This window comes from Hyaena hyaena, unplaced genomic scaffold, assembly GCF_003009895.1.
Source record: "Hyaena hyaena isolate Hyena2069 unplaced genomic scaffold, ASM300989v1 scaffold_465, whole genome shotgun sequence".
NCBI classification, from domain to species: domain Eukaryota; kingdom Metazoa; phylum Chordata; class Mammalia; order Carnivora; family Hyaenidae; genus Hyaena; species Hyaena hyaena.
Window position 1 is genome coordinate 365,231 of NW_024081097.1, and position 12,055 is coordinate 377,285.

The 12,055-nt window shown below is 39.4% G+C and overlaps 1 pseudogene; it reads right to left on the bottom strand.

The window, feature by feature from the left end:
- Positions 1–9,614: 9,614 nt before the first annotated feature.
- On the bottom strand, positions 9,615–11,076 carry LOC120246323 (annotated as a pseudogene).
- Between the last annotated feature and the right edge of the window lie 979 nt (positions 11,077–12,055).

Below are 12,055 nucleotides of genomic sequence, written 5' to 3' on the forward strand. Positions count from 1 at the left end.
TGAATTTAAAAATGCTATAAATGAGGTGCATAATAAAATAGAGGTGGTCACTGCACAGATTGAAGAGGCATAGAGGAGTATAGATGAATTAGAAGACACAATTATAGAAAAAGAAGCCAGGAAAAAAAGAGGTAAATTGATCCAGGATCATGAAAGAACAATTCGAGAACTGAGTGATGCAATCAAATGGAACATAGGATTTCCAGAAGAAGGAGAGAGAGTGAAAGGGGCTGAAAAAGTACTTGAACAAATTATAGCCAAGAACTTCCCCAATCTGGGGAAGGAAACAGATATTGAAATCCAAGAGGCACAGAAAACTCCCTTCCGACGTAACTTGAATCGATCTTCTGCATGACATATCATAGTGAAACTGGCAAAGTAGAAGGACAAAGAGAGAATTCTGAAAGCAGCTAGGGATAAAAGGGTCTTAACATACAAAGGGAGACCTATCAGAGTAGTTGCAGACCTATGTATTGAAACTTGGCCGACTATAAAGGAATGGCAGGAAATCTTCAATGTGGTGAACAGAAAAAATATGCAGCCAAGAATCCTCTATCCAGCAAGTGTGTCATTCAGAATAGAGGAGAGATAAAGGTTTTCCAAACAAACAAAAATTGAAGGAATTCATCACCACTAAACCAGTCCTACAAGAAATCCTCAGGGGGACTCTATGAAGGAAATGTTGCAAGGAACAAAAGGTATCAGACACACCACTACAAGCATGAATCTTACAGAGAACACAATAACTCTAAACCCATATTTTTCAATAATAACACTGAATGTAAGTAGACTAAATGCTCCAATGAAAAGACATAGGGTAGCAGGATGGATAAAAAAAAAACAACAAGATCCATCTATTTGTTGTCTACAAAAGACTCAATTTAGACCTGAGGACACCTTCAGATTGAAAGTAGGGGATGGAAAAATATCTATCATGCTACTGGAAGTCAAAAGAAAGTTGGATTAGCCATAGTTATATCAGACAAACTGGACTTTAAAGTTAAGGTGGTAACAAGGGATGAAGAAGAGCATTATATAATAATTACAGGATCTATCCATTAGGAAGAGCTAACAATTATAAATGTTTAGGCATCAAATTCGGAAGGACCCAAATACATAAAACAATCACAGACAGAAACAATTTTATTGATAAGAATGTGCTAATAGCAGGGAACTTTAATACTCCATGTACAGCAATGGATAGATCAACTAGACAGAAAATCACTAAAGAAACAATGGACCTGAATGACACATTGGAGCAGATGGATTTGATATATATATCAAATATATCAAATATATCAGATATATTTAGAATTCTACTACTTCAGGTTACAGAATTTACTTTCATCTCAAGTGCACATGGTATATTCTCCAAGAAAGGGCACATACTGGGTCATAAAGCAGCCCTCAATAAATATAAAAGAATTGGGATCATACCATGCACACTTTCAGATCACAATGCTATGAAACTTGAAATAAACAACAGGAAAAATTCAGGAAAAAATATGGAGGTTAAAGAACACCCTACTAAAGAACAAATGGACTAATCATGCAATTAGGGAAGAAATTTAAAAATATATGGAAACAAATGAAAATGAAAATACACCAATCCAAACTCTTTGGGATGCAGCAAAGGCAATCCTAAGAGGATATACATTGAAATTCAGGCTTATTTCAAGAAATTAGAAAAGGTGCAAGTAAGAAATCTAACAGAACAACTAGAGGAGCTATAAGCAGAGCAGCAAGATACCCCAAACCGAGTAGAAGAAGAGAAATAATAAAGATCAGGGCAGAAATAAACAATATAGAATCAACAAAAACAGTTGAACAGATCAATGAAACCAAGAGTTGGTTTTTGAAAAAATAAACAAAATTGATAAACTTCTAGCCAGGCTTCTCTAAAAGAAAAGAGAGAGCACCCAAATTGACAAAATCACGAATGAAAATGCTGTTATTATGACAGTCCCTCAGAAATACAAGCAATTATCAGGGAATACTACAAAAAATTATATGCCAACAAACTGGACAACCTAGAAGAAATGGGCAAATTTCTAAACACACACACACACACACACACACACACACACAACCAAAATTCAAATAGGAAGAGATAAAAAATCTGTACAGCCCCATAACAGTGAATAAATAGAATAAGTTATCAAAAATCTCTCAACAAATAAGAACCCTGGGCCAGATGGCTTCCCTGGGGAATTCTACCAAACATTTAAATCAGAGTTAATACCCATTCTTTTCAAGCTGTTCAAAAATACAGAAATGGAAGGAAAACTTCTCGACTCATTTACAAAGCCTGTATCACTTTGATACCCAAATCAGACAGAGACCCAGGAAAAAAAGAAAACTACAAAGCAATATCCCTGATGAATACGGATGCAAAAATCCTCATCAAGATACTCTCAAATCGAATTCAACAGCATATAAAAAGAATTATCCACCATGATCAAGTGAGATTTATTCCTGGGTTACAGGGCTGGTTCGTATTGGCAAATCAATCAGTGTGATATATCACATTAACAAAAGAAAAGATAAGAACCATACGATCCTGTCGATAGCTGAAGAAAAAGCATTTGACAAAATACAACATCCCTTCTTAATAAAGACCCTCAAGAAAGTCAGGATAGGAGGAACTTACTTAAACATCATAAAAGGCATTTATGAAAAGCCCACAGCTAATATCATCCCCTATGGAGAAAAACTGAGAGCTTTCCCCCTGAGATCAGGAACACGACAGGGATGTGCACTCTCACCACTGTTGTTTAACATAGTGCTGGAAGTCCTAGCATCAGCAGTCAGACAACAAAAAGAAATAAAAAGCATTAGAATTGGCAATGAAGAAGTCAAACTTTGACTTTTCGCAGATGATATGATACTCTACAGGGAAAACCTGACAGACTCTACCAGAAGCCTACCAGAACTGATCCATGAATTCAGCAAAGTTGCAACATATAAAATCAACATACAGAAATCGGTTGCATTTTTATACCAATAATGAAGCCACATCAAGAGAAATCAAGAAACTGATCCCATTCACAATTGCACCAAAAAAAAAAAACAAAAAAAAACCCCACACACAAATAAACATTAAATACCTAGGAATAAACCTAACCAAAGACGCAAAAGATCTTTATGATGAAAACTATAGAAAAATTATGAAGGAAATTGAAGAAGACACAAAGAGATGGAAAAACATTCCATGCTCGTGGATTGGAAGAATAACTATTGTTAAAATGTCAATACTACCCAAAGCAATCTACACGTACAATGCAATCCCAATCAAAATTGCACCAGCACTCTTCTCAAAGCTACAATTCTAAAATTTGTATGGAACCACAAAAGACCCCGAATAGCCAAAGTAATATTGATGAAGAAAACCAAAGTGGCAGGCACCACAATCCCAGACTTTAGCCTCTACTACAAAGCTGGAATCATCAAGACAGTATGGTATTAGCACAAAAACAGACACACAAAAAAATGGAATAGAATAGAGGTCCCAGAATTGGACCCACAAATGTTTGGCCAACTAATATTTGACAAAGCAGAAAAGAGTATCCAATGGAAAAAAGACAGCCCATTTAAGAAACGGTGCAGGGAGACCTGGGCAGCAACATGCAAAAGAATGAAACTAGATCACTTTCTTACACCATACACAAAAATAAACTCAAAGTGGATGAAGAACCTGAATTGGAGACAGAAAACCATCAAAACCCTAGAGGAGAAAGCAGGAAACAACCTCCTTGACCTCCACCGCAGCAGTTTCTTACTTGACACACATCCACAAAGGCAAGGGAATCAAGAGTAAAAATAAACTATTGGGACCTCATCAAGATAAAAAGCTTTTGTACGGCAAAGGAAACAATCCATAAAACTAATAGGCACCCAATGGAATGGGAAAACATAGTTGCAAATGACATATTGGATAAAGGGCTAGTATCCAAAATCTATAAGGAACTCACCAAACTCCACACCTGAAAAACAAATAACCCAGTGAAGAAATGGGCAGAAGACATGAGCAGCCACTTCTCCAAAGAGGACATCCAGATGGCCAATAGGCACATGAAAAGATGCTCAGTGTCCCTCATCATCAGGGAAATACAAATCAAAACCACATGGAGATACAACCTGACACACGATAAGAGCGGTTAAAATGAGTAAATCAGGAGACTATAGATGCTGGTGAGGATGTTAAACAGGCACCCTCCTACACTCTTGGTGGGAATGCAAACTAGTGCAGCCGCTCTGGAAAACAATGTGGAGGTTTCTCAAAAAATTAACAATAGAACTTCCTATGACCCAGCAATAGCACTGATAGGAATTTACCCAAGAGATACAGAAGGTCTGATGCATAGGGGCACATGTGCCCCAGTGTTCATTGCAGCACTTTCAACAATAGCCAAATCATGGAAATAGCCTAAATGTCCATCAACTGATGAATGGATCAAGAAGATGTGGTTTATATATACAATAGAATACTACATGGCAATGAGAAAGAATGAAATCTGGCCATTTGTAGCAACGTAGATGTTATGCTGGCAAGGGTGTTATGCTAAGTGAAATATGTCAGGCAGAGAAGGACAGATGCCATATGTTTTCACTCATATGGGGAACAGGAGAAACTTAACAGAGGACCATGGGGGAGGGGAAGGGGAAAAACATAGTTAAGGAGAGGGAGGGAGACAAACAATAAGAGACCCTTAAATACTGAGAACAAACTGAGACTTGATGGCAGTGGGGGAGAGGGGATTGGGGGTGATGGAAGTGAAGGAGGGCACTTGTTGGGATGAGCACTGGGGTTCTATGGAAACCAACTTGACGGTAAACTATAAAAGAAAAAAATATTAAACTATCAGGTTTATTTGATACGTTAAATTATGTGTTAAACATAAATAAAAAGTGACGTTTAAGCGTATATTTATATGGATACATGTCATTAATGTAAATGTTCTAGAAATTGTGTGAAATCTCTAGATCTCATATGTCCTAGTATAATGTTTGCAGTCATATTTCCTGTATTCTTAAAATGCTATGTGTCACAGAAATAACCAAATTTCCTTGTCAATTCCATTATAATGAACTCTCATTAACACATGGGCATTTTAAAGTCTTTTGTCATTTACAAAGTTATTTTGCTCTGATGGTTTTTGCAAAGGTTTGATTCATGGAGAGGACCTTACCAAGCATTCTTAACTAATGACAATCTACCAAATTACATGGTATCAAAGCTTGGGTGCATATTTCACAACTTAAATAGTCTCCACCTGCTATCTTGCCCTGTGCAAAAGCTGGAGACCTCAAAATCAAATTGACAAGGAAAAGATATAGCTGACATCAAGCTATACTGCTTTCTCCCAAGATGTTGGATCAGGAACATTTCTTTCCATTCCTCCTTCCCTCTCTGACCATCTTTTTCTTAGAATTTATATCACAAAAGTTTTTATGGTTCTTTTGTATACCTTTTCCTTGCCTGGAAAGATAATGCCAATGTTCATATCTCAGATCATTGTAAAGTGGGATAATCCAACCTTCAAATTAACTATTTATTTGCCATGATGCTGATGACCGTATAGTTCTGCCCATCACAAATTTCTCCCTTATTTTTGATGCCTCAGTTTCTCTGGAACAAACTTCTCTCTCTCTCTCTCTCTCTCTCTCTCATATCAGATTCCCTAACACTCGGGGTTCATTTCCCTATCTATGATCAACAGTCCCAAACTTGGAACCTTGCATCCAAGCTCTGTAGAAAGGGACACAAGGCAAGGGTAACCAGAATAAAACCACCTGTGTAGTCTACATACGCTTAAGATTGACTGACTTTCATGGCCATCATCTTTCCAGTCCTGAGCCAGACTCAAAAGATAATTATTGGGAAACATTCATGATTCAAAATTTGCTTTCTTTGATAAATCACTACTTTCCTGGGTATAAACAAATGCAAAGAGACTATGATCAGGACTCTCCTTAACCTTTGGAGTAACTGCAGAGCCCCCACTAAAGCAATAAGTGGCCCTCTAAAACTCCTAACCTCTGGCCAAAGTTGTTCATTAAATAGCCTTAGATTATCTTGTGGCTGAGCAAGGAGATGTCTGTGCCATAGCCAACACCACTTGCTGCATTTGTACTGAGATTTGTGTGGATGTGGAAACTCAGGCACACAAAATCTGAGAATAAGCCCATTGGTTACAAGTCTAATCTGACTCCTCTTGGAATTGTGATTTATTCAACTGGTTACCAATGGATTGGGTTCATGGTTAAGATCTATACTACAATTTTATCTTTCTATCTTATTTTTCATTATAGTTTGTGTTGTAGTTTTAAAAGTACCTAGTTTTGGGGGCACTTGGGTGGCTCAGTTGTTTAAGCATATGACTTCAGTTCAGGTCATGATCTCGCAGTTCGTGAGTTGGAGCCCCACGTCAGGCTCTGTGCTGACAGCTCAGAGCCTGGAGCCTGCTTCGGATTCTGTGTCTCCCTCTCTCTCTGCCCCTCCCCAGCTCATGCTCTGTCTCTATCTCTCAGTAATAAGTAAATGTTAAAAAAATTTTAAAGTACTTAGTTGTTATCTATCCAGCCTTTATAAAACCAACAAACCTGATTGACTAATGTTTACTCTTCACAAAGCCTCCCTGCTTTCACTCTATTCTGACCTAATCTAAAGAGTTGCTTCACATATGGCCTTTGGTTGGTACTAATCTTGAAAGCATCTCTCACCCTGAAGAAAGATGTCCAATCATGGAATGGTGAAGGAAAATAAACAAAATGAGTACGCAGTCAAAAGGCAAGGTCCATGTAGAAAAAAACACCTAGCAATATATTGAGTGATCAGCATCCCATAATAGGGGCTTGATCAAAAGGGAGGAATATAAAACCAAGCTAAAATGGAGACATTGTATCAGGGACAAACCAGAAACAGTCAACACAGGTGCATAAAATAAACTTAGCCTAACCTTACAGGAGTTTACAGTTTTTCTCAGTAATCAGTAGAGGAAATCAGCCAATTCCCCAAAATCAAGTCTGTTCATGCCCTCTCTGGACTTCCTTGTTTCCCCTGACTCAGCTAGACTGATCCAAATAAGAAAGAAGACCACCAGGTAACCAACCAGAGTTGGTTGAAAAATCTAAATAACTTTCACATTTACCCCATAAAAATCCCCTAGCCTGTAAACAACTTGGAATTCATTGCTTCAATAGCCTTGAGTTTCCTGGCTTGCAGGTCAACAACTTTGTAATAAATTCACCTTTATGTTTTGTTTTATTCAGCATGCAAAGTTTGTTTTTTGACAGTTCAAAACACACAGCCAATAAAAGAAGGCAGATCCTGAATTGAATCCAAGCGATATGACTCTAAAAATTAAGCAACTTAGGTTTGAATTTAGGCCCCTCTGGTTCAAAACACAATATTGAAATACTACACTGAGTGTGTAAGGGAAGTTTTGAAATTCAGGGGAATGGGGACACCACCACAGATGTTTCCTCAAGTGTTTGTCTAATGACAATCTCACATTGAGAGAGAAAGAGGCTTCCTTAAGCCTGTGGCTCTGACTCTGACTCAGAAGAAGTGACAGGGTCTCATCTGTGTACCCTCGTGATGAGTTTATGGTAGAGCCACCTGACCTATTACATCTAAACCCGATTTCCCTAGTACCCACCCCAGATGAATACACTGATCATACTTAGGTTAATTTCTACAATAGGCAAATAGACTCTTGGGCCCAGGCTTGATAAATCTTCCTGCCCTGGCCCTTTCAGAGACAATAAGAAATTGTGTCTAGCTGCAGACCCAGCCTGCATATCCAGCTCTGAACTGCATGAGGGCTCAGCCTCTGCTTGCAGCTAGGAGTTAATGGATCCCATGAGAAAATGGGCACCTCCTCATGGAATAAAAGAGACAGCTTCTCCCTACACTTGGTGAATTTCAGAATATACAGGAGTCCTCACTGAGACTGGGTCTTTTACGTCTCTAACAAGTTCTCATTTCTACCTTTCTTCTTGCTATTATCTTTGCTGTATCCTTGTCTGTAAAACTCAAACTCTCCAGCATAACTCGCTCAGCCTCTCAATTGATCTATGAGACTTCTTCAAGTTTTCATTTTCTATGAAAAGGTATCCACGTCCAAGATACTTGGATGTTGCCTTCATATCTCTTCTTTCTTTGATTCCTTGCCTGAACACTTACCTTCTTCCTGCACTCCCACCTCTTCTGCACGATGGGAGGAAATTGCCCAGAGATCTGTTTTTACATTCTTCTCCTGTTTGTTTCTTTTCTTTCCTGCTGCTCCATTGGTTCTTAGACTGTCCCTGCTGCAATCATAGCTTTTCTCCAGCATTGCCACCCTGAATGGTCATATCTCAGTGACCAGAAAACACTTTACCAAGGACTGTGAGAACACAGATTGCATCCAGAAGAAAGTAAGATACAAGCATTGAACTTAGTCACTAAATCTAGTCAAACCCCTAGGGTCAGGTCTTCATCTTCTGGAGAAAAACAACAGCCTTTATTTGTTGCCACCTCCAATCCACGAAGCATTATTGCAACAGCAATCTTTGTAAGCTATTACTTCATACCCCTAGACGACAACAACAACAACAACCTCTAAAAATAATAAATTATTGAGGTGTCTATTATGTGCTAAGCATTTGTACTAATTTAAAGCTCACATAATTTTGTGAAGTAGGTGGTATTTTTGCCTCTCTTTTTATACTTGAGGAAAATTGAGAATCAGATTGGTTAAATAACTTTCACAGTGCCACAGATTTAAAAAATGATAGAGGTGGGTGGTGGATCCAGGCACATTGAGCTTTCCCCTTTGACCAGAACTGTATACAACTTTCAAGTATGGGTTTGTAAACATTAACATGGAAAGCAACACATGTTATTTAATCACATTATAGCACAGCCATCTCAGTCAGTAGAGCAAGAGACTCTTAATCAAGCTATGGAATTTATATACATACAGCTTTTAATTTACCCGTATATGCACCAAACACGTGCACACACATGCCTGTCTGTAAAGCAATTTGTAAAATAATACACATATAGGTGGAGAGGTGAAGACAAGTGCTTATGTCCTTCTTATCACTCATGGAAAATCTCTCATAAAGAGGGACTGCATTCCTTTTAAGTGATTATACATCAGATCTCATTAAGGATTATGATTTTTCCTGCTTCAGTAACATCCGCATATCACTGGAACCAGAGGAAAATTAATGTAATTGGTCAAGCAACAATCATCTGCCCAACTGGGGGAATGGATAGGCTTGGGTTAGCCCTACTCCTCCACTTATAGTGGAGAATGGAGATTCTCTAAAAAGAGCAAGAAGGGACCTTCATCTCTTACTTGAAATACTTCTGCTGCTTTTTCTGTAAATGCCCCTTCCACAAACCATGTGTCCTAGTGGGGAGCCTCTAGACTCTCAGCCCAATCCTTATTGAAACATGAAACATGTTTCAAGCGAACTTTCATGTTGCTAACTAAATGTCTTTGTGGATGCTGTTCTTTTGGCTGATTATTTTTTTCACTGTTCTCCACCTATTCAAATTATACTGATACTTTTTTTTTTTTCTCTGAGGAGGAAGTCGCTTTATTGAGGGGATAGCACTGCACGTGGCTGACACATGAAGGCATCCTGGGGGCGCCCTACACATCAGGCTCAGAAAGGGGCATGGAGGGGTTTGCTAAGAAAGATCAACTGGACGAGGTTCCTCTGGCAGCTTCCTGACCATCTCCTTGAAGGCAAATGTGGCTACAGGTAGAGCCCCCCAGGGGTGCCTTCTTGTTTTTTATAAAGAACATTTTCTTTAGATTTTTAAACGTCTTCTTTTATTACTTTCATCCTGCGTTCTCTCAAGGCCATCAGACAGGCCTCTGTATAGATTGCCTTGATGTTGGCCCCGAAGAGGTCATCTTTAGCAATGATCAAGTCATCCAGGGTCATGTCATCAGCCAGAGTCATCCTGCTTGTGTGAATCTGAAAGATGTGCTTCTTAGTCTTTTCATCGGGCAGGGGAACTCAATTTTCCTGTCAGTGCGGCCTGGTCTGACAAGTGCTGGATCCAAAGTTTCTATTCGGTTTGTGGCCATGATAACTTTCACGTCACCCCTTGAATCAAATCCATCCAACTGGTTCAACAGTTCCAACACTGTTCGTTGAATTTCTCTTTCACCACTGGAATTTGAGTCATATCTTTTTGTTCCAATGGCATCGATTTCATCAATAAACACGATGGATGGTGCATGTTCTTCTGCAACTCGAAACAATTCCCGAACGAGTTTGGGCCCGTCACCTAGGTACTTCTGAATAAGTTCAGAGCCAACCACTCTTAAGAAAGTGGCTGAGGTTTGGTTTGCTACTGCTTTGGCTAATAAGGTTTTACCTGTGCCAGGTGGTCCATAGAGAATGACCCCTTTTGGGGGCTTTATACCCATCTCTTCGTAATATTCGGGATGAGTGAGAGGAAGCTCCACAGATTCCTTAATTTCCTGGATCTGGTTGTCCAAACCCCCAATATCAGCATAGGTTTCCTGGGGGGCCTTTTCTACCTTCATCACTATGACCAAGGGATCTATTTCATCCATGAGCACCCCTATGACGGCATGTACCTTGTGGTTGAGAAGGACTGAACAGCCTGGTTCCAGCAGGTCCTTGTCTACAAAGGAAAGTATGCTGACGTAGTGTTCTGAGCTCACAGATGTGGACACGATAGCAGGATTGTCATCAATGATCTCTTCCAACATTCCTACCGACATTGGGGCCCCCTCAGATCATCCACCTTTGATCTTTCCTCCTCTTGCTTTTCTCCTAAAAGCTTAATTTGTTCCTGATTTCTAATGAATTCTTCCTCCATGAGAAGGTAGTCTTTATTCTCTCTAACTTCAGTAATTTTAAGTGGCACTGAGTGTGAGGTGTCACCAGTGGCAGCTTGCTGGCAGCATCTGGTCCCTTTGTTTTCTTCTTCTTTTTCTCCACTCTAGTTGGTACAGGAGGTTCATATTTCTTTTTCTTGTCCTTGTCATCCTTCTTGCCACCTCCAGGGCCATGGCCACCACTCTGACTTTGACCCATCTTGCTTCGGCCACTCAAACCCAAATTATACTGATACTTTGAAGCATAATTCAGCTCTACCTTACCTATGGGATCTTATGATCATTCAATTATTTGCTTATTCAAAAATATTTATTAAGTGCCTTTAAATGTTAAGTGTTATTTCAGGCTGAGTGGCAGGAATGGAAGTGGGCCCCCCAAAAAAACTCAGTTTCCTCTCCTACTGAGTGTATATTCTGGTGGGAATTTTCTATGAACAAGTGAACAAATATATAAAAAAGAAAATTTTACCTTGGGACAAGTACCATAAAGGAAAATAAACATGAAGTTAAGACAGTTATTGTTCAAGCAATGCTCTTTACAGAGGAGGGGATAGTTGAGCTGAAACCTAAAAAATAAGAATGAACCAAATCTGTGATGAGCAGAAGTAGGAGGGGGGTCCAAATAGAGAGAACAACATTTTCAAAGTCCCAGAGTTATGTGCTTGGTTTTGAGGAACAGCATGACTGGCATGGATGGAGTCATGGTTGGAGACAGAGGTGAGAATGAGAACAGAGACAGTAGGAAGTCAAACCATGTGGTGCCTGAGGGTCATGTCCAGGCTTTGGATGCTGTTTTAAGTGCAATAAAATGTATTTAAGGGTGTCAGGCAGGGGTAGGACATAACCTGATGTGTATCGCTAAAGGCTTACTCCAACCACCTTATAGGGAATGGTTTATAAGCTTAGAGCAAAAGCAGGATCAGGATACTAGTGATCAAGCTACTGAAGAAATACAAGATAAAGATAACTGCTGGGGCACCTGGGTGGCTCAGTCGGTTAAGCACCCAACTTTGGCGTAGGTCATGATCTCACGGTTTTGTGGGTTTGAGCCCCGCATCGGGCTCTGTGTTGACAGCTAGTTCAGAGCCTGGAGCCTGTCTTCAGATTCTGTAACTCCCTCTCTCTCTGACCCTCCCTGGCTCACGCTGTCTCTATCTCTCAAAAATAAATAAAACATT